The following is a 27610-nucleotide window of genomic DNA, read 5'->3' as shown; positions in this document are numbered from 1 at the left end:
GCATATTCCTCACCCTGATCCTCCGTCCTCCCACCATGCCGAGTGCACGAAGGCAAATGATCCCACACTTGGACACTCTGAAGAGCTGTTCACTTTTCCATTTATAGATTCGGGCCTCTAGCCCGGTCCATTTGAAGCGAGGCAAGAGGAGATCGCGTGTAGCGATGCCCAAATATTTGAGCTGCCACGGTCACACACACGAAGGCGATGATGGGAAAGTGTCACAAGAGATGGACGATGATGAGACACAATTGCCAGAAAGACGAGGTGGTGAATGATATAGTAACTGACCCAACATGGCAGGAGGAAATGCAGAGCAAGGACAGCAGGACACAGGGGGAGGGAGGCAGAGCACCCGAACAGGCAAGAAGAAGCAGTGTGGTGGCCGCAGAGAGAAGGCAGGCAACTGTTTCCCGTAACACCAACACGAAGGACGTTGCCAGTGCAACTGTTAGGTCTTTCCGAGTCTGGTTGCAGTTTAAAGACTCTGCCGATAACCCCAAAAAGGCCATTTGCACCACCTGCCAGGCCAGCATCAGCAGGGGTGGCAAAACGACCAGCCTGACCACCACCAGCATGATCAGGAACATGGCAGCAAAGCACCCGACTTTGTGGGCCAAACCCCAGGGTCCAGGAACAGTGTTTGCAGGTGGCACCATTGCTTCTTCCGCTGTTGTGCATGCAAGCCAATCCCCTGTCCATGGTGCATGCGAAAATGCCTCCTGCCCGGCTGCTGTCGTTGCGCACTCTCAAGTAGCAGCGTCAGGAAGCACGTCCATGTCCTTGTCCCAGCTCAGCGTTCAGTTGTCCATACCCCAGTCCTTGAAACGCAAGCGCAAATATGCAGCCAATGCCCCACAGGCCACACTACTAAATTCTCACATTTCACGACTGCTTGTGCTCGAAATGTTGCTTTTTAGGCTCGTGGAGATGGAAGCATTCCGCAATCTGATGGCGGCGGCTGTACCTCGGTACTCGGTCCCCAGCCGCCACTATTTCTCCTTGTGTGCTGTCCCTGCATTACACAAGCATGTATCCCAAAACATTAGCCGTTCCCTCAACAACGCAATTACCGGGAAAGTTCACCTAATTATGCACACGTGGATAAGTTCTTTAAGACAGGGACGGTACATCTCGCTGACGGCACACTGGGTTAACATAGTGGAAGCCGGAACCCAGTCAGACCTTGGGACGAAACACATCCTCCCGACGCCAAGGATTGTGAGCCCTAGTTCAATCAGGGTTGCCCCCACGGTCTACAGCTCCTGCACCTCATCCTCTTCAGCCTCCATCTCCGAAATGACCACATCAGTCACAAGCTGGAAGCACTGCAGCACTGCCTCGGCCAAGCGGCAACAGGCTGTGCTGCAGCTAATATGCTTAGGTGACACACCGCACAATGCTGAAGAGTTGTGGACAGATCTGAAAGAGCAGGCAGATCTGTGGCTCACACCGCTGAACCTACAGCCAGGCATGGTCATGTGTGACAATGGCCGAACCTGGTGGCGACTCTGAGGCGAGGCGAGCTCACACACGTACCATGCCTGGCCCATGTGCTTAACCCCGTGGTTCAGCGGTTTCTCAAATCCTGGAGCTGCCAGATCTGCTTGTTAAAATACTCCACCTGTGTGCCCATTTTAGAAAGTCAGCTACAGCTTCCGCTGCCCTTTCCATGTTTCAGCAGCGTTTGCAACTTCCGGCTTACAGACTGGTGTGTGATGTCCCCACGCGTTGGAACTCTACACTGCAGATTTTGGGAAGGATTTGCGAGCAGAAGAGGGCAGTTGTTGAGTACTAGCATCAACAAGGCCATCGGTATTCAGTTCAGACTCAACACATAAGACTTCAGGAGTGGACATGGATGTCTGACATATGTACAATCCTCTAAAACTTTTAGGACTCCACCAAGATGGTGAGCGCCATAATTAGCGTCACCATCCCGCTTCTCTGTCTTCTGAAATGAGTTTATGTTACGCTGCCTTTCCCATGACCCTCGCGTTCTCAAAATATTGTGTGACAGTCATTACTGCTTGGTGACACTTCTAGACCCACGCTACAAGGAGACTTTTATATCTCTTATTCCTGAGGCTGACAGGTCTACAAAAATGGGGCTGTACCAGAAGGCCCTTGTTGCGGTACTATTAAAAAAATTCCAATCTGAAAACGCTGGCGGCAGAGGGCACAATTCGTTTGACAACCAAGGAGTACAGGCGAGAGAGACACAACTTCATTCCAGCAGAGGCAGGGAAACACTGTCAAAGTTCTGGGAGAGTTTTCTCAGACCCTCCCATCGCACAGGACCTGAGGCACGGGGTACTCTCACAAGGAGTGCAAAGTTTGGGAAGATGCTGAGGGAGTACCTTGCCGGCGTCCTCTGTAATTCCGCTGTGCCTTATAATTATTGGGTATCCAAGCTGGATACGTGGAATGAACTGGCTCTGTATGCCTTGGAGGTCCTGGCCTGCCCTGCCACCAGCGTTTTATCAGAGCGGGCTTTTAGTGCCGCTGGTGGAATTATAACTGATAAGCGCATCCGCCTGTCAACTGAAAATGCTGACAGGTTGACTCTTATAAAAATGAACAAGGGCTGGATTGGGCCACACTTCTCAACACCACCAAATGATAGCAGCATAACATAAACTCAAATCCAGTGTCTTTTCTAGGGCGGTGTATTCCCATGCACCTTTTCACACCCACACATGGGTAAATGCTTCCTGATTTTGGCTATTTGCTCTTGTCCTCCTCCTTCTCCTCTTCCTCCACCACCATATTGCCAGGGTGACCGTGGTCCATGATGCAACACCCACATCATTTTTTTAAAGGGTATTTATGATGCCTGTAAAAAAAATTTTTTATACAATATGTTCATGTATACCCCCCAGGGGTAAATGTTTGTCAGCCCATACACTTAGTGCATGGGCATTGTAAGTATCGGAGGCCCGCTCCTTTCTAATGGGAACATTTTTTTATGAGGCCTTCCTCCATGTCTCTTCCAAGGGGCATTGAAGTGCCTCCAAATTTTTGGCAGCCCTTGCATTCACTGCATAGGCTAACACTATAGGATACTCTCTCCTTTCTAATGGGAAATTGTCATTACTGTGACCCTGCTTTATGTCTCTTTAAATTGTTAGTGGGGTTTTTCCTAAATTTGGTCAGCCGTTGAACTCACTGCATACCCTATAACTGTATAGCAGACCCTCTCCTTTCTAATGGGAATTTGTCGCTACTGTGGCCCTGCTCTGTGTTTTTAATTACTTATTGGGGTTTTTCCTAAATTTGGTCAGCAGTTGGACTCACTGCATACCCTATAACTGTATAGCAGACTCTCTCCTTTCTAAATGGAATTTGTCGTTACTGTGGCCCTGCTCTATGTGTCTTTAAATTCTTAGGGGATTTTTCCCAAATTTTGGCAGCCCTTACAGTCACAGCATGGGCATTACCACTATAAGAGACCCGCACCTTTATAATGGGAACATTTTTTTTACTGAGACCCTCCTCTATGTCTCTTCAAAGGGGTATTGGGTTGCATCCAAATTTTTGGCAGCCCTTGCAGTCACTGGGTACGCAATAACAGTATAGGAGACCCCCTTGTTAATAATGGGAACAACAAAGCTTAGCCGGCTGATGGCTCTCTAACAATAGTGAGGGGCGACTGCTGGCCTTTTAAGAATAGTAAGGGGCGTCTGATGTCCCTGTAAAAATAGGCTTTATGACTTTCAGAGTCCCTCCATCATAAATAAAACTGGATGTATCTGATGATGTGGCACACACCACATTGCCAGAAAAGGTTGTAAAATGTTAAAATGACATTTACCGGGGAATGCATTTGTCTTAAAAAATAACGTAAAAAAACCCAAAACAATAGGATCTTTATTTAGTATAAAAAACAGTGTCACCAATTTAACCTCAATGTAATCACACTGTTCAGCTCCTGCATCTCTGAAATGACCACATCAGTCACAAGATGACAGCACTGCAGCACTGTCTTGGCCAAGCGGCAACAGGCTGTGCTGAAGATAAAATGCTCAATGCTTAATTGACAAACCGACCAGCGCTGCAGAGTTGTTGAAAGCTGTAACACAGCAGCCTGATCTGTGGCTCTCATTGCTGAACATACAGCAAGGCATGGTCGTGTGTGACAATGAGCGGAACCTGGTGACGGAGAAATGACAGCCGGGGTAGATACGGTTTCCCTCTATGCCAGTCCTTTCACCAAGCTAAATACTACTCTCAGCAAAAAAAGCTGTGGACTGGCTCTGTACTGTCCCTGGCCACATTCACCTGTCCACGTGTTTGTGGTTAGGCCGTCCTTCCCAGTAAGTGCACTGGGGAGGGCACGGGTAATGTTGTGGGACCCGTGCTTGAGGAACGCGGAGACAATACCGGGAGAAATAGTGGTGGCTGGGGACCGAGTATTGACACCCCGCCGCCACCGGCATGAGGTTATGAAAAGCTTCCGCCTCCACGAGCCTAAAAGGCCACATTTCAAGTGAAAGCAGCTTTTGAGGAATTCATGGGAGAAATGACAGCTGGGTAGATATGGTTTCCCAAGTCCTTTCATCAAGCTAAAGAATATTGAAAGTGCATTGAGGTGAAGGGTGCATTGCTGGAAAAGGGAAAAAAAAAAAAACCTCTTTAAAACTCTTAGTTTGCGAGTGTGAACGAGCTGCGTGTGTCCGGAGCGTAAGTGCGAACGAAAGTAAGTGTGTGACTTGTTTTTCAGTGAAGAGGTATTGGGAATCCTGCAGAAAATACCTGTGTGAATTGCGGTGAGTGCTGCATTGTGACCTGCTGAGTGCTTTTCTACCTGTTTAGATTTATTGGGCTTTTTAAAACTTATTTTCTCACTACAGTTTTAGTTTCTTAGTTTACTACCTGTGTATTTAAGGGTTAACTACATTGCACTAAAATCCTGAGGTGTAGCTTTACTCACAAGGGGTTAATTAAGGGGAAGGGGTCATAATTAAGGATTTATAAGGGGCAGCTGGTTGGGCATTCAGTCCTTTGGAAGTGCATTGAGGTGAGGGGTGAATTGCTGGAAAAGGGGGAAAAAAAAAAAAAAACTCTTTAAATCTCTTAGTTTGCGAGTGTGAATGAGCTGAGTGTGTCCGGAGCGTAAGTGCGAACGAAAGTAAGTGTGTGACTTGTTTTTCAGTGACTTTGGATTCAGGGAGTTTGGAAGGGAGGACTTTGGACTGAATTGCTGACTGTATTTCATTAATTTCTTTACTTTACTTTTTATTTAACATTCTGTACATTGCAATCCCCATTAGGAAATGAGCTCCATTATTGACAATGCTATCCAGTGTACATCTTGCCACATTTATGCAATCCTTGAACAGCCGGTCGAGGTTGCTTACTGCTGCGCGAGATGTGTGCACGTTGTGCGTTTGGAAGCCCAGATACTGGATCTAAATGAGCAGCTGGCAACACTGAGATCCATTGACAACATGGAAAGAAGTCTGCTGCTCACTGAGCAGCAGCTCACTGGGGTAGATGTTGGGGAGGATGGTAGTCGGGAGCTGCAGGACAGTGAGGTCGCTAGTTGGGTGACAGTTAGAAGGGGTGGTAGAGGGGAGAGTGCCAGGGAGGGTAGTCCTGATCTGGCACACCCCAATAAGTTTGCAAAGTTGGCAGATGAGGGGAGTGATGGTACAGGGGTAGCACTACTGCAGCAAGGCATGTCCCCTGAAAGCCGGAGGAGTGTCAGCTCCAGTTAAGAGGGAAATAGTAGAGTACCGCAGGCCAGGCAGGTGCTGGTAGTGGGGGACTCAATTATTAGAGTAACAGATAGGGCAATCTGTCACAAAGACAGGGATCGTCGAACAGTGTGCTGCCTACCTGGCGCTAGAGTCCGGCACATCGCTGATCGGGTTGACAGATTACTGGGAGGGGCTGGTGAGGACCCAGCGGTCATGGTGCACATTGGCACAAATGACAAAGCTAGAGGTAGGTGGAAGGTCCTTACAGATGATTTCAGGGAATTAGGCTGCAAGCTGAAAGCAAGGACCTCCAAGGTGGTATTCTCTGAAATACTACCGGTACCTCGTGCCATGCCAGAGAGGCAACGGGAGATTAGGGAGATAAATAAGTGGCTCAAGAACTGGCGTAGGAAGGAGGGATTTGGGTTCCTGGAGAACTGGGCTGACTTATCAGTTGGGTACAGACTCTACGCTAGGGACCTGCTGCACCTTAATGGGGAGGGTGCAGCTGTGCTGGGGGAGAAAATGGCTAGAAGGTTGGAGGAGTGTTTAAACTAGGGATTGGGGGGGAGGGTATTCATTTTATAGGTGGGGAAGATAGTGCAGATAGTGACCTGGGCACAAATAAAGAAATTGGGGGTGGGGTTAGAACAGTCAATAAAGTAAGAAGGAATAGAGGTACAGAGAGATACATAAAATGCATGTACACTAATGCCAGAAGCCTCACCAACAAAATGGAGGAATTAGAATTAATTTTGTTGGAAAATAATTATGACATGGTAGGGATATCTGAGACGTGGCTGGGCGAGAGCCATGACTGGGCAGTTAATTTACAGGGCTATAGTCTGTTCAGAAATGACCGTACAAACAAGCGAGGGGGGGTGTGTGTGTTTATATGTAAAATCATCCTTAAAACCTGTCTTGCGGGAGGATATATGTGAATCTAATGAAAATGTAGAGTCCCTGTGGGTGGAGATAAGGGGAGGGGGAAAAAATAATAAATTACTAATAGGAGTTTGTTATAAGTCTCCAAAAATAATGGAAGTAGCGGAGAATATCCTCGTAAAGCAAATAGATGAAGCAGAGACTCAAGGAGAAGTCATTATTATGGGAGACTTCAACTACCCTGAATACATTGGGGGACAGAAACATGTAGTTCAAGCAAAGGAAATAGGTTTTTGACTACTATGAGAGACAATTACCTTTCACAACTGGTTCAGGACCCAACAAGAAGGGGGGCACTGCTAGACCTAATATTAAACAATAGGCCAGACCGCATATCAAATATACGAGTTGGGGTTCACTTGGGTAATAGTGATCACAAAATAATACGTTTTCATGTAACCTTTAATAAGATGTGTAGTAGAGGTGTTACAAGGACACTAAACTTCAGGAAGGCAAATTTCCAACGGTTAAGAGATGATCTTAGTGCAATAAACTGGGAAGATATCCTGAGACCTAAAACTACACAAAGCAAATGGGAGACATTTATTAACATCCTGAATAGGACCTGTGTACAATATATACAAAATGGGAATAAACATGCTAGAAATAGGATGAAACCACTATGGCTAAATAGAGCTGTAAGGGGCGCAATAAGTCACAAAAAGAAAGCATTTAGAGAACTAAAGCAAGTAGGTAGTGATGAGGCATTAAATAAATATAGAAAAGTAAATAAATTATGTAAAAACCAAATCAAGGCAGCAAAGATTGAGGCAGAGAGAATCATTGCCAGAGAAAGTAAAAATAACCCCAAAATATTCTTTAACTACATAAATAGTAAAAAACTAAAAAATGATAGTGTTGGCCCCCTTAAAAATAGTCTGGGTGAAATGGTGGATGAGGATGAGGAAAAAGCCAATATGCTAAATGATTTTTTTTCAACCGTATTTACACAAGAAAATCGCATGACAGAGAACATGATTAGTGATAACAAAAATTCTCCAGTAAATGTCACTTGCTTAACCCAGCAGGAAGTACGGCGGCGTCTAAAAATCACTAAAGTTGACAAATCCCCGGGCCCGGATGGGATACACCCGCGAGTACTGCAGGAATTAAGTAACGTCATAGATAGACCATTATTTTTAATCTTTAAAGATTCCATAATAACAGGGTCTGTACCACAGGACTGGCGTATAGCGAATGTGGTGCCAATATTCAAAAAGGGGAAAAAACTGAACTTGGAAATTATAGGCCGGTAAGCTTAACCTCTACTGTGGGTAAAATCCTGGAGGGTTTCCTAAGACATGGTATACTAGAGTATCTGAAGAAGAATAACCTCATGACCCAATATCAACATGGGTTTACGAGGGACCGTTCCTGTCAAACTAATCTGATCAGTTTTTATGAGGAGGCAAGTTCTGGACTGGACCAAGGAAATGCAGTGGATGTTGTGTATATGGACTTCTCAAAAGCTTTTGATACGGTTCCACACAAAAGGTTGATACATAAAATGAGAACAATGGGGATAGGGGAAAATATATGTATGTGGGTTAAGAATTGGCTCAGTGATAGGAAACAAAGGGTGGTTATTAATTTAAAACACTCAGACTGGGTCTCAGTTAAGAGTGGGGTACCACAGGGGTCAGTATTAGACCCCCTTCTTTTTAACATATTTATTAATGACCTTGTAGGGGGCATACAGAGTAATATTTCAATATTTGCAGATGACACTAAACTCTGCAGGGTAATCAATACAGAGGAGGACAATTTTATATTACAGGATGATCTATGTAAAATAGAAGCTTGGGCCGATAAATGGCAAATGCGCCTTAATGGGGATAAATGTAAGGTAATGCACTTGGGCAGAGGAAATAAAATGTATAATTATATGCTTAATTGTAAAACACTGGGCAAAACTGTAACTGAAAAAGACCTGGGTGTATTGGTGGACGACAAGCTCACGTTTAGTGGCCAGTGTCAGGCTGCTGCTGCAAAGGCAAATAAAATAATGGGATGCATTAAAAGAGGCATAGATGCTCATGAGGAGAACATAATTTTACCTCTATACAAGTCATTAGTGCGACCACACTTAGAATACTGTGTACAGTTCTGGTCTCCGGTGTATAAGAAAGACATAGCTGAACTAGAGCGGGTGCAGAGAAGAGCGACCAAGGTTATTAGAGGACTGGGGGGTCTGCAATACCAAGACAGGTTATTACACTTGGGATTATTTACTGTGGAAAAAAGAAGGCTTAGGGGTGATCTTATTACTATGTACAAGTATATGAGGGGACAGTACAAAGACCTTTCTACTGGTCTTTTTACTCTGAGGCCTGAGACGGGGACAAGGGGGCATCTTCTACGCCTGGAGGAAAGAAGGTTTAAACATAATCACAGATGGGGATTCTTTACTGTAAGAGCAGTGAGACTATGGAACTCTCTGCCGCATGATGTTGTAATGAGTGATTCACTGTTAAAATTTAAGAAGGGCGTGGATGCCTTTCTTGAAAAGTATAATATTACAGGTTATAAATACTAGATTCCTTGATAGGGCGTTGATCCAGGGAACTAGTCTGATTGTCGTATGGAGTCGGGAAGGAATTTTTTTCCCCAATGTGGAGCTTAGTGTTTGCAACATGGGTTTTTTTTGCCTTCCTCTGGATCAACAAGTTAGGCTATGGGTTGAACTAGATGGACTTAGTCTTCCTTCAACCTTAAAAACTATGTTACTATGTTACCCCGCCGACACCGGCATGAGGTTATGAAAAGCTTCCGCCTCCACGAGCCTAAAAGGCCACATTTCAAGTGAAAGCAGCTTTAGAGGAATTCATGGGAGAAATGACAGCTGGGTAGATATGGTTTCCCAAGTCCTTTCATCAAGCTAAAGATTATGGCTGTGGTGAAATACAACTCAGCAAAAAAATCTGTGGACTGGCTTCGTACCTTCCCTGGTCACATTCACCTGTCTACGTGTTTGTGGTTAGGCGGTCCTTCCCAGTAAGTGAACTGGGGAGGTCATGGGTAATGTTATGGGACACGTTTTTGTGGAAGGCGGAGACGATACCGGGAAAAATAATGGCGGCTGGGGACCGAGTATGGATACCCGGTCGCCGCCGCCATAAGATTGTGGACAGCTTCCTCCTCCACGAGCCTAAAAGGCCACATTTCAAGTGCAAGCAGCTGCCCAGAAATCTGGCAGTTTAGTGTTGCGGCCTGTGGGTGGGTGAGTGGCTGGCTGCATACTTGCGCTTGCATTCCAAGTAACAGAAAACTAAGCAGATGGTGGCCTCTATCATCATCATGGCCTCACCTCGGCACTATGAACTTTCCTGAAGGAGAAGCCAGGGCCCACCGGAGGAGTCTCCAGTTCGGTGGTGGGCCCTGCCGAGAAGCAGCCCTGGCTAAGAAAAGTGTGGGGGAATGTTCCCCTGCTCTTTTAATGTTGCTCGGACATGCTTATGCATGTTATTTCTTAAACCGCATTGCAGATCAGGCCATTGTCCAACTCTATATTCATGAAATTAAATGCGCAAAGAAAGAAGTTTGTGTGTCAAAGCACCACTGACAAGTGCGAGTTGATGTTGGACGGGCTGCCATTGCTTCTGCAACAAGCTGCATTAGAGGACTTCCTGGGAGAAATGACAACCAGGGTAGATACGGTTTCCCTCTATGTCCTTTCACCGAGCTAAATACTACTCTCTGCAAAAAAAGCTGTGGACTTGCTCCGTATAGTCCCTGGCCACATTCACCTGTCCACGTGTTTGTGGTTAGGTGGTCCTTCCCAGTAAGTGCACTGGGGAGGGCACGGGTAATGTTGTGGGACCCGTGCTTGTGGAAGGCGGAGACGAACCGGAAGAAATAGTGGCGGCTGGGGACCGAGTATTGGCACCCGGTCGCCGCTGGCATGAGGTTATGAAAAGCTTCCGCCTCCACGAGCCTAAAAGGCAACATTTCAAGTGTAAGCAGCTTTAGGGGACTTCCTGGGAGAAATGACAGCTGGGTAGATATGTTTTCCCAAGTCCTTTCACCAAGCTAAAGAATATGGCTGTGGTGAAATACAACTCAGCAAAAAAAGCTGTGGACTGGCTCCGTACCGTCCCTGGCCACATTCACCTGTCCACGTGTTTGTGGTTAGGCGGTCATCCTCAGTAGGTGCACTGGGGAGGACACGGGTAATGTTGTGGGACCCGTGCTTGTGGAAGGCGGAGACGACACCGGGAGAAACAGTGGTGGTTGGGGACCGAGCATGGACACCCGGCTGCCGCTGGCATGAGGTTATGTAAAGCTTCCGTCTCCATGAGCCTATAAGTCCATATTTCAAGTGCAAGCAGCTGTCAAAAATTTGGCAGTATAGTATTGCAGCCTGTGGGTGGGTGGGTGGCTGGCTACATACTTGCGCTTGCATTTCAAGGAATGGGGTAGGGACAACTGAACGCTGCAATGGAACAAGGACGTGGACGGTGATTGTTGCAAGTCTGCAATGACAGGTGCATGGCGGGAGGCATCTTCGCATGCGCCAAGGATCACTTATGATGGGCACACTTTTAGGCAGTGACCTGGGAGTCAGAAATGCTTCCAGAGGCCTTCCCCATGCTGTTCCCATGTCTTTTCAGCACTGTATGCATGTGTCTGATGATGTGTCACACACCACATGGCCAGATAAGGTTGTAAAATGTTAAAGTGACATTTCCTGGTGAATGCATTTGTCTTGGTTGAAAGCAATGCAAAAGTGCAAAAATGAATCAAAAACGCTACGTGTGAACATAGCCCAAGGTGTGGAGGAGTATTTTTGTTTTTGGTTATTTATTTTGCCTTATATACAAGTCATTACCCTGAAAAGGATGTTCCTTAACATATTTCCCAGGAAAATCCATTTTTGTTTCATTTTTGTATGTTTTATTGTGAGTCCGTAAAAGTGGCGTAATACTCTGACAACATTGTTGACAGAAGTGACCGGGGAGTCAGAAATGCTTCCAGGGGTCTTCCCCATGTTGTTCCCATGTCATTTGAGCACTGCTCCCATCGATTTGGGCAATTTTTAGGCCCTCTGCCGACCTCCGGGGGGAGCCGCCTGAAAAATGCTCGGGTTTCCCATAGACTTACATTGGGCTCGTTGCTCGGGTCGAGCACCTGAGTATTCCAATTTGCTCGACCCGAGCAACGAGTACCTGAGCATTTTAGTTCTCAATTATCACTAGTGCCAAGTCCTGCTGGAGAATGAAATTTCCATCTCTTAAAAGCTTGTCGGCAGAGGGAAGCATGAAGTGCTCCAAAATTTCCTGTTAGACGGCTGTGCTGACTTTGGTCTTGATAAAACACAGTGGACCTACACCAGCAGATGAAATGGCTCCCCAAACCATCACTGATTGTGGAAACTTCACACTAGACCTCAAGCAGCTTGGATTGTGTGCCTCTCCACTCTGGGACCTTGATTTCCAAATGAAATGCAAAATTTACTTTAATCTGAAAACAACACCTTGGACCACTGAGCAACAGTCCAGGTCTTTTTCTCCTTGGCCTAGGTAAGATGCTTCTAGCGTTGTCTATTGGTCATGAGTGGCTTGACACAAGCAATGCGACACTTGTAGCCCATGTCCTGGATACATCTGTGTGTGGTGGCTCTTGAAGCAATGACTCCAGCAGCAGTCCACTCCTTGCGAATCTCTCCCAATTTTTGAATGGCTTTTTCTTAACAATCCTCTCAAGGCTGCGGTTATCCCGGTTGCTTGTGCACCTTTTTCTACCACAGTTTTTCCTTCCACTCAACTTTCCATTAATATGCTTAAATACAGCACTCTGTGAACAGCCAGCCTCTTTAGCAAAGACTTTTTGTGTCTTACCCTCCTTGTGGAGTGTGTCAATGACGGCATTCTGGACATCTGTCAAGTCAGCAGTCTTCCCCATGATTGTGGATTTCAGCAGTCTTCCCCATGATTGTGGAGCCTACTAAAACAGACTAAGGGACCTTTTTAAGTGCATAGGAAGCCTTTTCATGTGTTTTTTGTTAATTATTCTAATTTACTGAGATAATGACTTTTGTGTTTTCATTGGCTGTAAGCTATAATCATCAACATTAACAGAAATAAACACATGAAATAGCTCACTCTGATTGTAATGTGTAGCATTGGCGTCCCTGCCCTCTGCTAGGCAGGGACGCCGTCCCTCTCACCTCCGCGCTCCTCACGTGGGTCCCTCCAGCGCTTCCCTCTCTCGCCCCCCGGCTCCTGGTGCAGCTTCTCCCTGCGCTCGGTTCCCTGCTGTGGCCGGCGCGCGTTCCTCCTCCAGCAGAGTGCTTAGGGGGCGCGCGCGCATTCCCCCCCTCTTAAAGGGACTGCGCGCGTCTTCCTAAAAAGTCCCCGGCCAATGGCCAGAGGACTTCACACATTTAAAGCACCTCCTCCAAAATGGAGGCTTCAGCCCTCAGGTCTAGAGATGAGCGTTGTTCTACTCGAACTGTTCGCCAATCTCAAATTCGAGCTGTTTTGGGCGGTGTTCGAGCCGTTCGGCGAACACGAACGATTTGAGAAAAATTCGGCTGTTCGAGGTTATGTTCGATAACTGTTCGTGCACCAAAATCATAACTGGATTTTTTCTCAGTAATGATGAAAATTAATGTTAATGCGCAGTTTGAGTGTACAGCGGGGTGGGGGGAGGGGCAGGGGATGGATCTCTGCAGGAATAATGAAGATCTCCATTTTTTTTTCTCTTTCCCGCATTTACAGTGGGGAGGTGCAATCTGTCAGCCTATCAGCAGCGCACACACACGGAGCGAAGTGCTTTTTTCACACAAGCAAGGGCATGTGTCATTGGCAGTGTATGTCACATGTCCTTGCCCTATAAGACCAAGCCATTTTCCCCATCGCCACCATTTTCTCACTGCTGCAGCTGCGTGTTAGACGGCACCGCTGTTGCTGTGTGCGCTATACCTTGTTAATTTCAAGCCAATTTTCGCACAAATCTACAGATAGCTTGGGAGTAGGGAATAGTTGTGATTGCAGTCCTTTTAAGGACTAGGTTACAGCATTTCCTACGACTTTTATCAGGCAGGTCTGTGCTCTTAAATAGATAGATTGTGGGAGTAAAGACTAATTGTAATTGCAGTCCTTTTCAGGACTAGGTTACATCAGTTCCTATCAGTTTTTGCCAGGCAGGTCTGTGCCAGTGCTGTGCAAGTTTTTTTCACAGCATTTGGCTGAATCTAGCAAAGCTAATCCTTTTTGGCCTATTGCAGAGTGTGTTAGTCAGTGGAGTAGCCTATCTGTGGTGCAAGATATACCACCTGTGTATAGAATACCAATTTTTTTACTGCACCTAGTAAAGTAAAATCTTTTGGGCATAGCATCATTCTATTAGTCCATCTATACTGACCTCCATCAGGTTGCAAATTGAATATAATTTTTTTCTGCATCTAGCTCTGAAAAAATATTTGGGCTTCTAGCAGTGTGTGGGACTTGTTCTATTAGTCCATCTATACTGACCTCCATCAGGTTGCAAACTGAATATAATTTTTTTCTGCATCTAGCTCTGAAAAAATATATGGCCTTCTAGCAGTGTGTGGGACTTTCTCTATTAGTCCATCTATACTGACCTCCATCAGGTTGCAAACTGAATATATTTTTTTTCTGCATCTACCTCTGAAAAAATATTGGGCTTCTAGCTGTGTGTGGGACTTGTTCTATTAATCCATCTATACAGACCTCCATCAGGTTGCAAACCGAATATAATTTTTTTCTGCATCTACCTCTGAAAAAATATTTGGGCTTCTAGCAGTGTGTGGGACTTGTTCTATTAGTCCATCTATACTGACCTCCATCAGGTTGCAAACTGAATATATTTTTTTTCTGCATCTACCTCTGAAAAAATATTGGGCTTCTAGCTGTGTGTGGGACTTGTTCTATTAATCCATCTATACAGACCTCCATCAGGTTGCAAACTGAATATATTTTTTTTCTGCATCTACCTCTGAAAAAATATTTGGGCTTCTAGCTGTGTGTGGGACTTGTTCTATTAGTCCATCTATACTGACCTCCATCAGGTTGCAAACTGAAAATAATTTTTGTCTGCATCTAGCTCTGAAAAAATATTTGGCCTTCTAGCAGTGTGTGGGACTTTCTCTATTAGTCCATCTATACTGACCTCCATCAGGTTGCAAATTAAAAATAATTTTTATCTGCATCTACCTCTGAAAAAATATTTGGCCTTCTAGCTGTGTGTGGGACTTGTTCTATTAGTCCATCTATACTGACCTCCATCAGGTTGCAAACTGAATATAATTTTTTTCTGCATCTAGATCTGAAAAAATATTTGGCCTTCTAGCAGTGTGTGGGACTTTCTCTATTAGTCCATCTATACTGACCTCCATCAGGTTGCAAATTAAAAATAATTTTTATCCGCATCCAGCTCTGAAAAAATATTTAGCCTTCTAGCAGTGTGTGGGACTTTCTCTATTAGTCCATCTATACTGACCTCCATCAGGTTGCAAATTAAAAATAATTTTTTGTCTGCATCTAGCTCTGAAAAAATATTTGGCCTTCTAGCAGTGTGTGGGACATTCTCTATTAGTCCATCTATACTGACCTCCATCAGGTTGCAAACTGAATATATTTTTTTTCTGCATCTACCTCTGAAAAAATATTGGGCTTCTAGCTGTTTGTGGGACTTGTTCTATTAATCCATCAATACAGACCTCCATCAGGTTGCAAACTGAATATAATTTTTTTCTGCATCTACCTCTGAAAAAATATTTGGGCTTCTAGCTGTGTGTGGGACTTGTTCTATTAGTCCATCTATACTGACCTCCATCAGGTTGCAAAGTGAAAAAAAATTTTTGTCTGCATCTAGCTCTGAAAAAATATTTGGCCTTCTAGCAGTGTGTGGGACTTTCTCTATTAGTCCATCTATACTGACCTCCATCAGGTTGCAAACTGAATATATTTTTTTTCTGCATCTACCTCTGAAAAAATATTGGGCTTCTAGCTGTGTGTGGGACTTGTTCTATTAATCCATCTATACAGACCTCCATCAGGTTGCAAACTGAATATAATTTTTTTTTGCATCTACCTCTGAAAAAATATTTGGGCTTCTAGCTGTGTGTGGGACTTGTTCTATTAGTCCATCTATACTGACCTCCATCAGGTTGCAAACTGAAAATAATTTTTTGTCTGCATCTAGCTCTGAAAAAATATTTAGCCTTCTAGCAGTGTGTGGGACTTTCTCTATTAGTCCATCTATACTGAACTCCATCAGGTTGCAAATTAAAAATAATTTTTATCTGCATCCAGCTCTGAAAAAATATTTGGCTTTCTAGCAGTGTGTGGGACTTTCTCTATTAGTCCATCTATACTGACCTCCATGAGGTTGCAAATTAAAAATAATTTTTATCTGCATCCAGCTCTGAAAAAATATTTGGCATTCTAGCAGTGTGTGGGACTTTCTCTATTAGTCCATCTATACTGACCTCCATCAGGTTGCAAATTAAAAATAATTTTTTGTCTGCATCTAGCTCTGAAAAAATATTTGGCCTTCTAGCAGTGTGTGGGACTTTCTCTATTAGTCCATCTATACTGACCTCCATCAGGTTGCAAACTGAATATATTTTTTTTCTGCCTCTACCTCTGAAAAAATATTGGGCTTCTAGCTGTGTGTGGGACTTGTTCTATTAATCCATCTATACAGACCTCCATCAGGTTGCAAACTGAATATAATTTTTTTCTGCATCTACCTCTGAAAAAATATTTGGGCTTCTAGCTGTGTGTGGGACGTGTTCTATTAGTCCATCTATACTGACCTCCATCAGGTTGCATACTGAAAATAATTTTTTGTCTGCATCTAGCTCTGAAAAAATATTTGGCCTTCTAGCAGTGTGTGGGACTTTCTCTATTAGTCCATCTATACGGACCTCCATCAGGTTGCAAATTAAAAATAATTTTTATCTGCATCCAGCTCTGAAAAAATATTTGGCCTTCTAGCAGTGTATGGGACTTTCTGTATTAGTCCATCTATACTGACCTCCATCAGGTTGCAAATTAAAAATAATTTTTTGTCTGCATCTAGCTCTGAAAAAATATTTGGCCTTCTAGCAGTGTGTGGGACTTTCTCTATTAGTCCATCTATACTGACCTCCATCAGGTTGCAAACTGAAAATATTTTTTTTCTGCATCTACCTCTGAAAAAATATTGGGCTTCTAGCTGTGTGTGGGACTTGTTCTATTAATCCATCTATACAGACCTCCATCAGGTTGCAAACTGAATATAATTTTTTTCTGCATCTACCTCTGAAAAAATATTTGGGCTTCTAGCTGTGTGTGGGACTTGTTCTATTAGTCCATCTATACTGACCTCCATCAGGTTGCAAACTGAAAATAATTTTTTGTCTGCATCTAGCTCTGAAAAAATATTTGGCCTTCTAGCAGTGTGTGGGACTTTCTCTATTAGTCCATCTATACTGACCTCCATCAGGTTGCAAATTAAAAATAATTTTTATCCGCATCCAGCTATGAAAAAATATTTGGCCTTCTAGCAGTGTGTGGGACTTTCTCTATTAGTCCATCTATACTGACCTCCATCAGGTTGCAAATTAAAAATAATTTTTATCTGCATCCAGCTCTGAAAAAATATTTGGCCTTCTAGCAGTGTGTGGGACTTTCTGTATTAGTCCATCTATACTGACCTCCATCAGGTTGCAAATTAAAAATAATTTTTTGTCTGCATCTAGCTCTGAAAAAATATTTGGCCTTCTAGCAGTGTGTGGGACTTTCTCTATTAGTCCATCTATATTGACCTCCATCAGGTTGCAAACTGAATATATTTTTTTTCTGCATCTACCTCTGAATAAATATTGGGCTTCTAGCTGTGTGTGGGACTTGTTCTATTAATCCATCTATACTGACCTCCATCAGGTTGCAAACTGAATATAATTTTTTTCTGCATCTACCTCTGAAAAAATATTTGGCCTTCTAGCAGTGTGTGGGACTTTCTCTATTAGTCCATCTATACTGACCTCCATCAGGTTGCAAATTAAAAATAATTTTTATCTGCATCCAGCTCTGAAAAAATATTTGGCCTTCTAGCAGTGTGTGGGACTTTCTCTAGTAGTCCATCTATACTGACCTCCATCAGGTTGCAAATTAAAAATAATTTTTTGTCTGCATGTAGCTCTGAAAAAATATTTGGCCTTCTAGCAGTGTGTGGGACTTTCTCTATTAGTCCATCTATACTGACCTCCATCAGGTTGCAAACTGAATATATTTTTTTTCTGCATCTACCTCTGAAAAAATATTTGGCCTTCTAGCAGTGTGTGGGACTTTCTCTATTAGTCCATCTATACTGACCTCCATCAGGTTGCAAATTGAATATAATTTTTTTCTGCATCTAACCCAGACAATAGTTTTGGCCTAATACCACAGCTTGGCCACTCAGCTCTGCTCGGTTCCCATCCATTGTTTTTTTGTGCAAACAACTCCAGAGTTGTGAATTAGTTAACCACCAAAATGAGTGGAAAAAGGCCTGCTGCTGGTGGAAAGGGGAATAGGCGTGTTGGGAAGGGGAAAAAAGGTTGTCTCCGTGGGGTAGGTGTTAAAGCAATAGTAACATCTGCAGAAGAAAGACCATCTTCCAGCCAAACTAAAATGTCTACTTCTTTTAGCGGACAATGTGATAAGATCCCTTTCTTACGGCCATGCCAATCGCTACAAATTCCAGATGAGGCACAAAAACAGCAGGTGCTTCAACGGATATCAAGTGCTCCTTTAAGTGCGCTCTCCTCCACATCAACTTCAACATCACAAATACTCCAGTCCTCAAAGGTGTCACCCCAATCGCACTTGCTTCCTCACAGCTCCCAAATCTCCAGCTGCCCGTCTGAGTATGAGGTAGAACAGATGGTTGAGTCTGCAGAGCTGTTTACTCATACTATAGCCTGGGAATCAGAGGTCGACTCCAGCGCTTCTGTGAATCCAGACGAGGAAATGATCTGCACTGATGCCCAGAATCTTTATGAATCGGATCCAGGACCAGACGCAGAAGGTTCTGACCATAATGTAGACCCTCATTCCCAAACTGTAACTCCTGTTGGTGGAGACAATGAGGAAGATGATGATGAGACTCAAATACCTGATTGCAGCGACAACTTTAGTTTTTTGTCAGGGCAGGAACAGGTTGGCTCTGAGGACGACGGGTGTGATAACGCACAGGGTGATGATGATGAGGTTGGAGATCCCACTTACTGTCAACCCACAGTCAGCCAAGAGATGAGGTCAGCAGAGGAGGTGGAGGAAGATGCTAGTGACGAGGAGGTCAGGTTGCGCCTTCCTGGACAGAGACGTAGTACTGGAAGCACGTCAACAACTGCATCCTCAAGCACAACTCTGCCTCTGACCACAAGTCGTGGTGGCTCTTCAGGTCGCATGGGTCCTAAGCCTTGCATAGCCTGGGCATTTTTTCAGATCGATAGAGATGACCCAACTCGTGTTATCTGTAACATTTGTCAGCAAAAGCTAAGTAGAGGCCAAAAAATACATAGTTTGAGTACTTCATGCATGAACCGGCATATGGACATGAAGCATAAGTTGCAGTGGGAAGCTCAGTGTGCTACAATGCGGCCTAGCCGGCCGGGCCAACCACCGTCTGCCATATCTTGTGCATCCCCGGCCTCTTCATCCTCTGTGACTGGGGGGACAGCAGTCACACCTGTTTTGGGGCGCAGACCTGCCACCTCTTTACCCGCAACAGCCAGCGTGATTGGCAGGTCATCATTTTCTTTGGAGGTGGTAACACCAGCTGGTGTTGAGCGCTGTCCGACATCGATAGCACCACCTTTGGATCAAGACAACCTAACATGTCCGCCTGCATCTTCCTCACAGACCGGCAGTTTGCCGGGGACACCCTTATCAACCCCGTCTAAGCACAATAGCCAGCCCTCGGTCCCTCAGATGTGGACAAGTAAAAGACCATTTCCTCCTAGCCATGAGAAAGCTAAGAGGTTGAATTTCACCATCTGCAAGCTCTTGGCTACAGAAATGCTGACTTTCCGCCTGGTGGACACAGAGGATTTTTGAGACCTTATGTCCGTCGCAGTGCCCCAGTACCAGATGCCCAGTCGGCACTACTTCTCAAAGAAAGGTGTGCCTGCGCTCCACCAGCATGTCGCACACAACATCACCGCTTCTTTGAGAAACTCTGTGTGTGACAGGGTGTATTTCACCACAGACACTTGGACGAGTAGGCATGGACAGGGGCGTTACATGTCGCTGACTGGGCACTGGGTAACTATGGTGACAGCAGGACAAGGGGCTGCTGTCCAAGTCTTGCCATCCCCATGAGTTGTGCGTCAATCCTCTTTATGTCAAAGTTCCTCCACTGCTTCTGCCTCCTCAACCTCCTCTCGGTCTTCCACCTGCACCCAAAGCCTGTCTGGTCATGCCACAAGCTTTCTAACTGCGCAGAAGGGATCCTGCACACCTCCTTACTATGCTGGCAGTAGGGCTCAACGTCATCAGGCGATTTTTACTTTGAAATGTCTGGGAAATGTGAGTCACACAGCTGAGGAGTTGTGGTCAGCTCTGGAGAACCAATTTCATGAATGGTTGTCTCCACTGGACCTGAAACCAGGGAAGGCCGTGTGCGACAATGCTGCAAACCTGGGTGCGGCCCTTCGCCGGGGCAATGTCACACACGTGCCTTGTATGGCTCACGTGTTGAACCTGGTTGTCCAGCAATTTTTAGCCCACTATCCCAGACTAGATGGCCTTCTGCAGAGGGCACGGTCGATGTGTGCTCACTTCCGCCGTTCGCACCCCGCAGCTCAGCGACTTACATCTCTACAGAAGTCGTTGGGCCTGCCACTTCACCGGCTAAAATGCGATGTGCCTACCCGGTGGAATTCAACTCTGCACATGTTGCAGCGACTGTGGCAGCACCGACAAGCCCTGGTGCAATACGTTCTGACGTATAGCCTGGGCCAACGAGATCCAGAGGTGGGGCAAATCACGCTGGAGGAGTGGTCTCAGATCAGGGACCTATGCACCCTTCTGCACAGTTTTGAAATGGCGACGAAGATGTTTAGTGCTGACGATGCCATTATCAGCATGACTATTCCGGTGATTTACATGATGGAGCACATGTTAAACAGAATTCGGAGTCAGGTGGTGGCACAAGAGGAGGTGGAGGAAGTAGAGGAGGAGGAGTTGTATGCGGAAGGGCTAACATCTGCAAGGTCCAGACGGTCGGCAGCACCAAGGCGGCAGGCATGTGAGGGTGGGGGAGATGGTTTTAACAGGGCGAATGGTAGCAGCCAAACTAGTGAGGAAGGTGCAGGAGCCCAGGAAGTAGTGGAGGACGAACTGATGGAAGACTCATCAGATGAGGGAGACCTTGATCACATTTCTGTTGTGCGAGGTTGGGGGGAGAGGACAGAGGAAAGAAGCATGATTGTTACCTCGCCACCAACACAACAGGGACTTGGTGCTCCTGGATGCGCAACACACATGAGTGCCTTCTTGCTGCACTACCTGCAACATGACCCTCGAATTGTGAGAATTAGAAATAATCCTGACTACTGGGTTGCCACACTGTTAGATCCCCGGTACAAAAGTAAATTTGCAGAAATTATTCCTGCCATAGAAAGCGATGCACGCATGCAGGAGTATCAGCAGAGACTGTTGCAGAATTTTACATGTGCTTTTCCACAAAACACCAGTGGTGCACGTAGTGAATCTCACAGTTCCAACTTGCCAACCGTGGGACCGTCAAGTGTTCAGCACTCAAACCGTAACAGAACCACAGTATCTGCTGGTAACATCAATTTTGCGGAATCATTTCACCACTTTTTTAGCCCATCCTTTGCAAGGCCACAGGAGACAAAAAGTCTGACACATAGTCAACGCCTAGAGACGATGGTACAGGAGTATCTCCAAGTAAACATTGAAGCCATGACTGTGTCACTGGACCTTTGCTCTTTTTGGGCTTCCAATCTGGATAAATGGCCGGAGCTAGCCACTTACGCCTTGGAGATCTTGTCATGCCCCGCAGCCAGCGTTCTGTCTGAACGTGTGTTCAGCGCTGCTGGTGGTGTGCTGACAGATAAGCGCACGCGGCTCTCCACTGATAATGTAGACAGACTCACGTTCATAAAGATGAACAAATCATGGATCCGAAACGACTTTTCTACCCCTGTGTCATCCTGGGGAGAGTAAAAGCTTGATGATTGGTTAAAATCACCCTACCAACAGTTTTAAGCTTTCAAATTACTAATCATGTTTATCTGTATCTTGACTGGAAAATAATTTGGGCTTTGTAGCAGTGTGCAGCACTGATCCTATTAGCCCATCTATACTAAGCTCCACCAGATTTAAAATTAAAAATAATTTTTAGCTGCATCTAGCCCGGAAAATAATTTTGGGGCTCTGAGATGCGCAAGTCACATAAGTGCCTTCTTGCTGCACTACCTGCAACATGACCCTCATATTGTCAGAATTCGAAGTAATCATGACTACTGGGTTTCCACACTCTTAGATCCCCCAAACTTTTCGATCAACCTTTTCATTTTAATAAAGACCAAAAAAATGGTCATTTTTTAAATTATAAGCATTAGCAGGTAATTAGAAACTGAAATCAAACAGTTTTCAACTCAAAACTTTATTCTAGGTGATGTTACATTTTCACATAGGACCCCTTGTTCGAAAGGAGCTTCTGAACTCTCTCGTCCATTGAATTTGTCAGGTTTTGGATGGTTTCTGCTTCAATTGTTTTGCATGAGGACAGAATACCCTCCCAGAGCTGTTGCTTAGATGTAAACTGCCTCCCGCCATCATAGACACTCCTTTTGATGATGCTCCAGAGGTTCTGAATGGGGTAGAGGTCAGGGGAGCATGGGGGTCACACCATAAGTTTGTCCCCTTTTATGCCCATATCAGCCAGAGATGCAGATGTTTTATGTGCAGCATGAGATGGTGCATTATCATGCAAAAAAATGATCTTGCTGTGAAATACATGGTTCTTCTTCTTGAACCATGGCAGGAAGTGCTGTTTGAGAAAATCCACATACATTATGGAGTTCATCTTTAGCGCCTTCAGGGATCCTAAAGGGGCCGACAATCTCTCTCCCCATGATTCCAGCCCAAAACATTACTCCACCTCCTCCTTGTTGGCGCTGTAGCCGTGTTTGCGTGGGGTGTCCATCAACCAGCCATCCTCCACTCCATCCATCTGGACCATCGAGCGCTGCACGGCACTCATCCGTGAAAAAAACAGTTTTGAAATCAGTCTTCATGTAATGTTTGGCCCACTGGAGCCGTTTCTGCTTGTGTGAAGTGGATAGAAGAGGTCGACAGGATGGCATATGCACAGCTGCAAACCTCTGAAGGACCCTGCATCTTGTTGTTTGGGGGACGTTGGAGGCACCAGCAGCTTCAAAAACTTGTCTGCTGCTATGACAAGGCTTTTTTGCCGCTGCTCTTTTAACCTGACGTAATTGCCTGTAGGAAAGAGTCCTCAATTTGCCCTTATCAGAACGCACACGTGTGTACTGTGAATCTGCTACATACTTCTTGATTGCCAAGTCTCTTCATCCTGATCATCGCACAATGTTGATTGTAGTCATGCCTTGACCTAAACACTCCACAATTTGTTGCTTCTCAGCAGCCGACACATCCTTTTTCTTTCCCATTTTGGCAGAAAATGTAGGCTGCTTAATAATGTGAGACAGCCTTCTTAAGTAGTCTTGCCTTTCATTGGACACACCTGCCAAACTAATTAGCACAGGTGTCTGCAATTGCTTACAGTGATATAAAGAGCCCTGACACACATCACCATCAATGAGTTTAACTGACAAACAAACAAATTCTTCCCTTATCACTCCTAAACACTTTTTGCATAATAATTTGGAACACAGTGTACATGTGCTTTTCCACAAAACACCAGTGGTTCACGTAGTGAATCTTACAGTTCTAACTTGCCAACCGTGGTCTGTATGGAGTTGTTCAATAAAGGGCCCAAAATTAAGATAACATAGATGGGAGAGGTCTCTATGAATAGGAATTCCTAAGTATTTGATACCCTGTGAGGGCCAGGCAAAGGGAAAGTTGGACTGGATGGAATCCTATATGGATTTGGGGAGGGAGACATCGAGGGCCTCAGACTTCGCTGCATTGATTTTAAAATTTGACCATGTAACAAAGTGATCTATTTCAGCCATAACAGCATGGATGGATGTATGTGATTGAGTGATATATACTAGTACATCATCAGCAAATAGAGAGCACTTGTACTCGGTGCCTCCCACCTCAATCCACCTAATATTGGGGTTATGGCGAATTGATGAGAGCAGGTGCTCCATCACTAGGATGTATAAGAGAGGGGACAGAGGACATCCCTGCCTTGTCCCATTGGTGTTTGTGAAAGGTGATGAAAATGTTCTGATGCACCCCCTGGGCCTTGGGACACCCGGAGCCGGACCCTTTTTGGTGGATGCTGGTGGTTGTAGTCTTCGTGTCGGCGACCCGGTTCCGTGGCTCAGGGTGGTCAAACCAGTGGCGGAACTATTTATGTGGTTTTGATGTTTAAATGTCCGACTACGCCACCCGTGGATTGCGGTCAGAGTGAACCGCCGCTGCAGGGCAGACCGCTGAGGCTGGTGTTGTGGGTGCAGCAGAGCGTAGCATAACTCCCCACGGGAGGAGTATAGCCTCAGGGCAGTGTATGCGGAGGATGGGGGTGATGGTGCAGGGCAGCAGCAGTAACGACACGGAGTCAGTGATGCAGTCCAGGGCCTTTACTCACAGTTCTTATTATCCAGACCACGTCTGCAGGTAACGGCTGCCCACGTTGTACTGTGGTCACCAGGTGAGGGGCTCAGACAACTCCCAGATAACTTTGGAGCGCTTCACAGGACCCCCTTTGTGTGTCCTTTGTCTGGCCTTTCTTACCAACCCTTCTGTCCGGCTGCCTCGGGCCTCCTCTTGGTAAACTTGGCGCCAGTTTCCCTGACCCTATGTGCTGCCCTCCTAGCGGGTGTAGCGAGGGGCTGCGCCACATAAAATGTCACAGCCTCCGGTTTCTAGCTGAGGGTCGTTTCTTGCCTCCACTTGTTTCGGGGACCGGTCTCCCTCTTTGGCGTGACCCCTCCATGCAGGTGGATTCGGGCATGCGGTGGCGACTCGCCCGTCCGCACCCCTGGGATCCCTTCGTTCCTCGTTCCTGGAGCCTTCTCCACTCCTCTTCCTTCCTTCTCCCTCTTCCAGGCCTGGGCCTCTGTTACTAGGCCCGCCTCCGGAGCAGAGCTCATGCAGAGCCCCTGCTCCCTGCCACTTCTGCTCAGACTTCTCTGCACTGAACTAAGATGGTGCCCACCTTTTATACTCCCTTCTCAATGCACCCAGGAACTGCTTCCTCCCTGCTCCTGCACTACAGGGTTCCCCTTCCTCAGTGTTCCCTCCCCCCACTCCAGCCAGGGACAGGGACTGTCGTGCCCATCTCAGGGGCATATTGGTCGCCCTGCCCCACGGCAATGTGGTGTAATGCTTGCAGGTGTCGGGTCCTGATCCACACTCCATCCTTACCTGAGAGTGAGATATCACACCTCTGGGTGAGGTGCAATACCTCTGTAGCAACCGAGCCCTCAGGGTGCTACAGTTCCATTTATCTTCAGCCTAGGTGACGTATTGCGATACAGGGCCGTGATTTTGGCTATAAAAGGGTCCCCTAGACCCCTACCCCAAGCTTTTTAAGAGAATCATATATGGCGTGCCAGGAGACTCTATGTAATGCTTTCTCAGCATCCAACAAGAGTATCTAATTACAAATTTTTAACTGCATCTAGCCCAGGAAATACTTTGTGCCTAGCAGCAGTGTCTGCTAGTCAGCGGATTATCCCGGCTGTTAAGCAAGCTACACCACCTGTAGTTTGGACACTTAATTTTTTCAAAGGAAATGCTTCGGGACCACGGGATACTCAGTGAAGAGCATCAGGAGGCACCCCAAGGCATAGGGGCTGGGACTGGCAGTAGGATGCCTTGCGGTGGACAGCCGAGCTCGATCCTTATAAAAGCTTTTTAACTGCAGCAGCTTTAGTGGACGCTACTGGAGCTGGCATGAGACTTGCCCTCCAATAGATCCTTGTAAATGGATTTAAAGTGTATTCATTTAAATTAGAGAGACAATTTAAATTAAAAAGCTTAGAGCTGCCTCCACCACAGGGGGGCTCGCTCGACCCACCAGCGGACAGGCACCAGTATTGGGAGAGGGGGGTGGCCGTCAGGGTTCACCGCGGCTCTGGCACAAACCCGGCGACACGGAGGTGGCACGGGCAGGAGCGGACTGAACGTGTCGGCTTCTCACTTTTTGGATTTTAGAAGGGCATGACATGCCTATATCTGTGTCTCCCCCTCCTTTTACTCCTCCACCTCTTTTCTTTTCTCATGACTATATGTACTTGTCACTTTTCCATGTGTTAGTTGTGTCTTCTGAGCAGTTTGTCAGCTTTTGGACACCTTTGAAGGTGTTTCCTATGTGTTTCTATGTGTTTTTGTTTGCCTGCCATTGGTTTTAACGGTGTTCGAAGGTGTTCGACGAACAGTTCGACGAACAGTTCGGCGAACACACGGGTGTTCGACGAACCGAACCGAACTCGAACACTACGGGGGTGGCTCAACACTACTCAGGTCCCTCCGCTAGCCTGACTAGTCCAGCCTGATTTCTACCTGCTTACCTGGAAGCTCCTGCCAGCACCCGCTGAGTTTATCTACCTGCTTACCTGGAAGCACCTGCCAGCACCCGCTGAGTTCATCTACCTGCTTACCTGGAAGCACCTGCCAGCACCCGCTGAGTTCATCTACTTGCTTATCCGGAAGCACCCGCCAGCACCTGCCGCGGCTATCCTCCTGCTTACCCGGAAGCACCTGCCAGTACCTGCTGTGTCTATCTGCCCGCTGGGTTGAAGGTACCTGCCTGTCTACTCAGAAACTGTACCCGTCACTTGCCGTGACCACCTGCCTGTCTACCCAGAGACTATCCCCGTCACTTGCCGTGACCACCTGCCTGTCTACCCAGAGACTATCCCCGTCACTTGCCGTGACCACCTGCCTGTCTACCCAGAGACTGTCCCCGTCACTTGCCGTGACCACCTGCCTGCTTACCCAGAGACTGTCCCCGTCACTTGCCGTGACCACCTGCCTTTCTACCCAGAGACTGTCCCCATCACTTGCCGTGACCACCTGCCTGCTTACCCAGAGACTGTCCCAGTCACTTGCTGTGACCACCTGCTTGCCTTCCCTGGGAGTCACCCGCTTCCTTACAAGGACTTCCCCTTTGTATTGCAGCTCAGAGGTTCCACCTCCCGGACCCATTACATAATGGCTCTATATAATTTATGAGTTTCACTTTTTGTTTTGAAGAACTGAAATAAATTTAGTTTTTGATAATATTCTAATTTACTGAGAAGCACTTGTATATCATAGGATCACTAGAGGTTTTGTATCCCTCTACTTCTGAAACTAAAGGGAATCTGTCAGTATCTCCACTCCTCCAAACTGAATAAGTGTGAATGTACTGTAGCTGTTGAAACTATAAGGTAATCCGTACTTTTATGCTTCCATAGCTTTTTTCTTCTGTTGGGAAATAATATTTTAAACTTCTTTTGTCTCGGCCTTCCACTCAATTTTTGCTGCGGGGAGGGTTTTAAAGATATGGACTAACTTGTAGTTTTAACAGCTACACTACCCCACAGTTGGGTATTCCGAAAGAACTTTCTATAGGTTAAATGTCTATTAATGTTATAGTGATTCAGCACTTTTCATGCTAGTTTGTACAGTAAGGCTGAGTTCACACGATGCGTATTTAATGCGTTTCTGCAGCGTTTTAGCAGTTGCGTAAACACCGCGGAAACGCATGAAAAACGCATGGTAGAAGGGCAGCAATGTTCCCCAATTGAAATCCGCATGTGCTGTGCCCATGATGCAGATTTTTCCGCAGCG

The sequence above is a fragment of the Phyllobates terribilis genome, unplaced genomic scaffold, assembly GCF_046119375.1.
Source record: "Phyllobates terribilis strain yellow unplaced genomic scaffold, ASM4611937v1 Scaffold_1__5_contigs__length_1240528914, whole genome shotgun sequence".
NCBI lineage: Eukaryota > Metazoa > Chordata > Amphibia > Anura > Dendrobatidae > Phyllobates > Phyllobates terribilis.
This window is presented reverse-complemented; position numbering follows the sequence as displayed.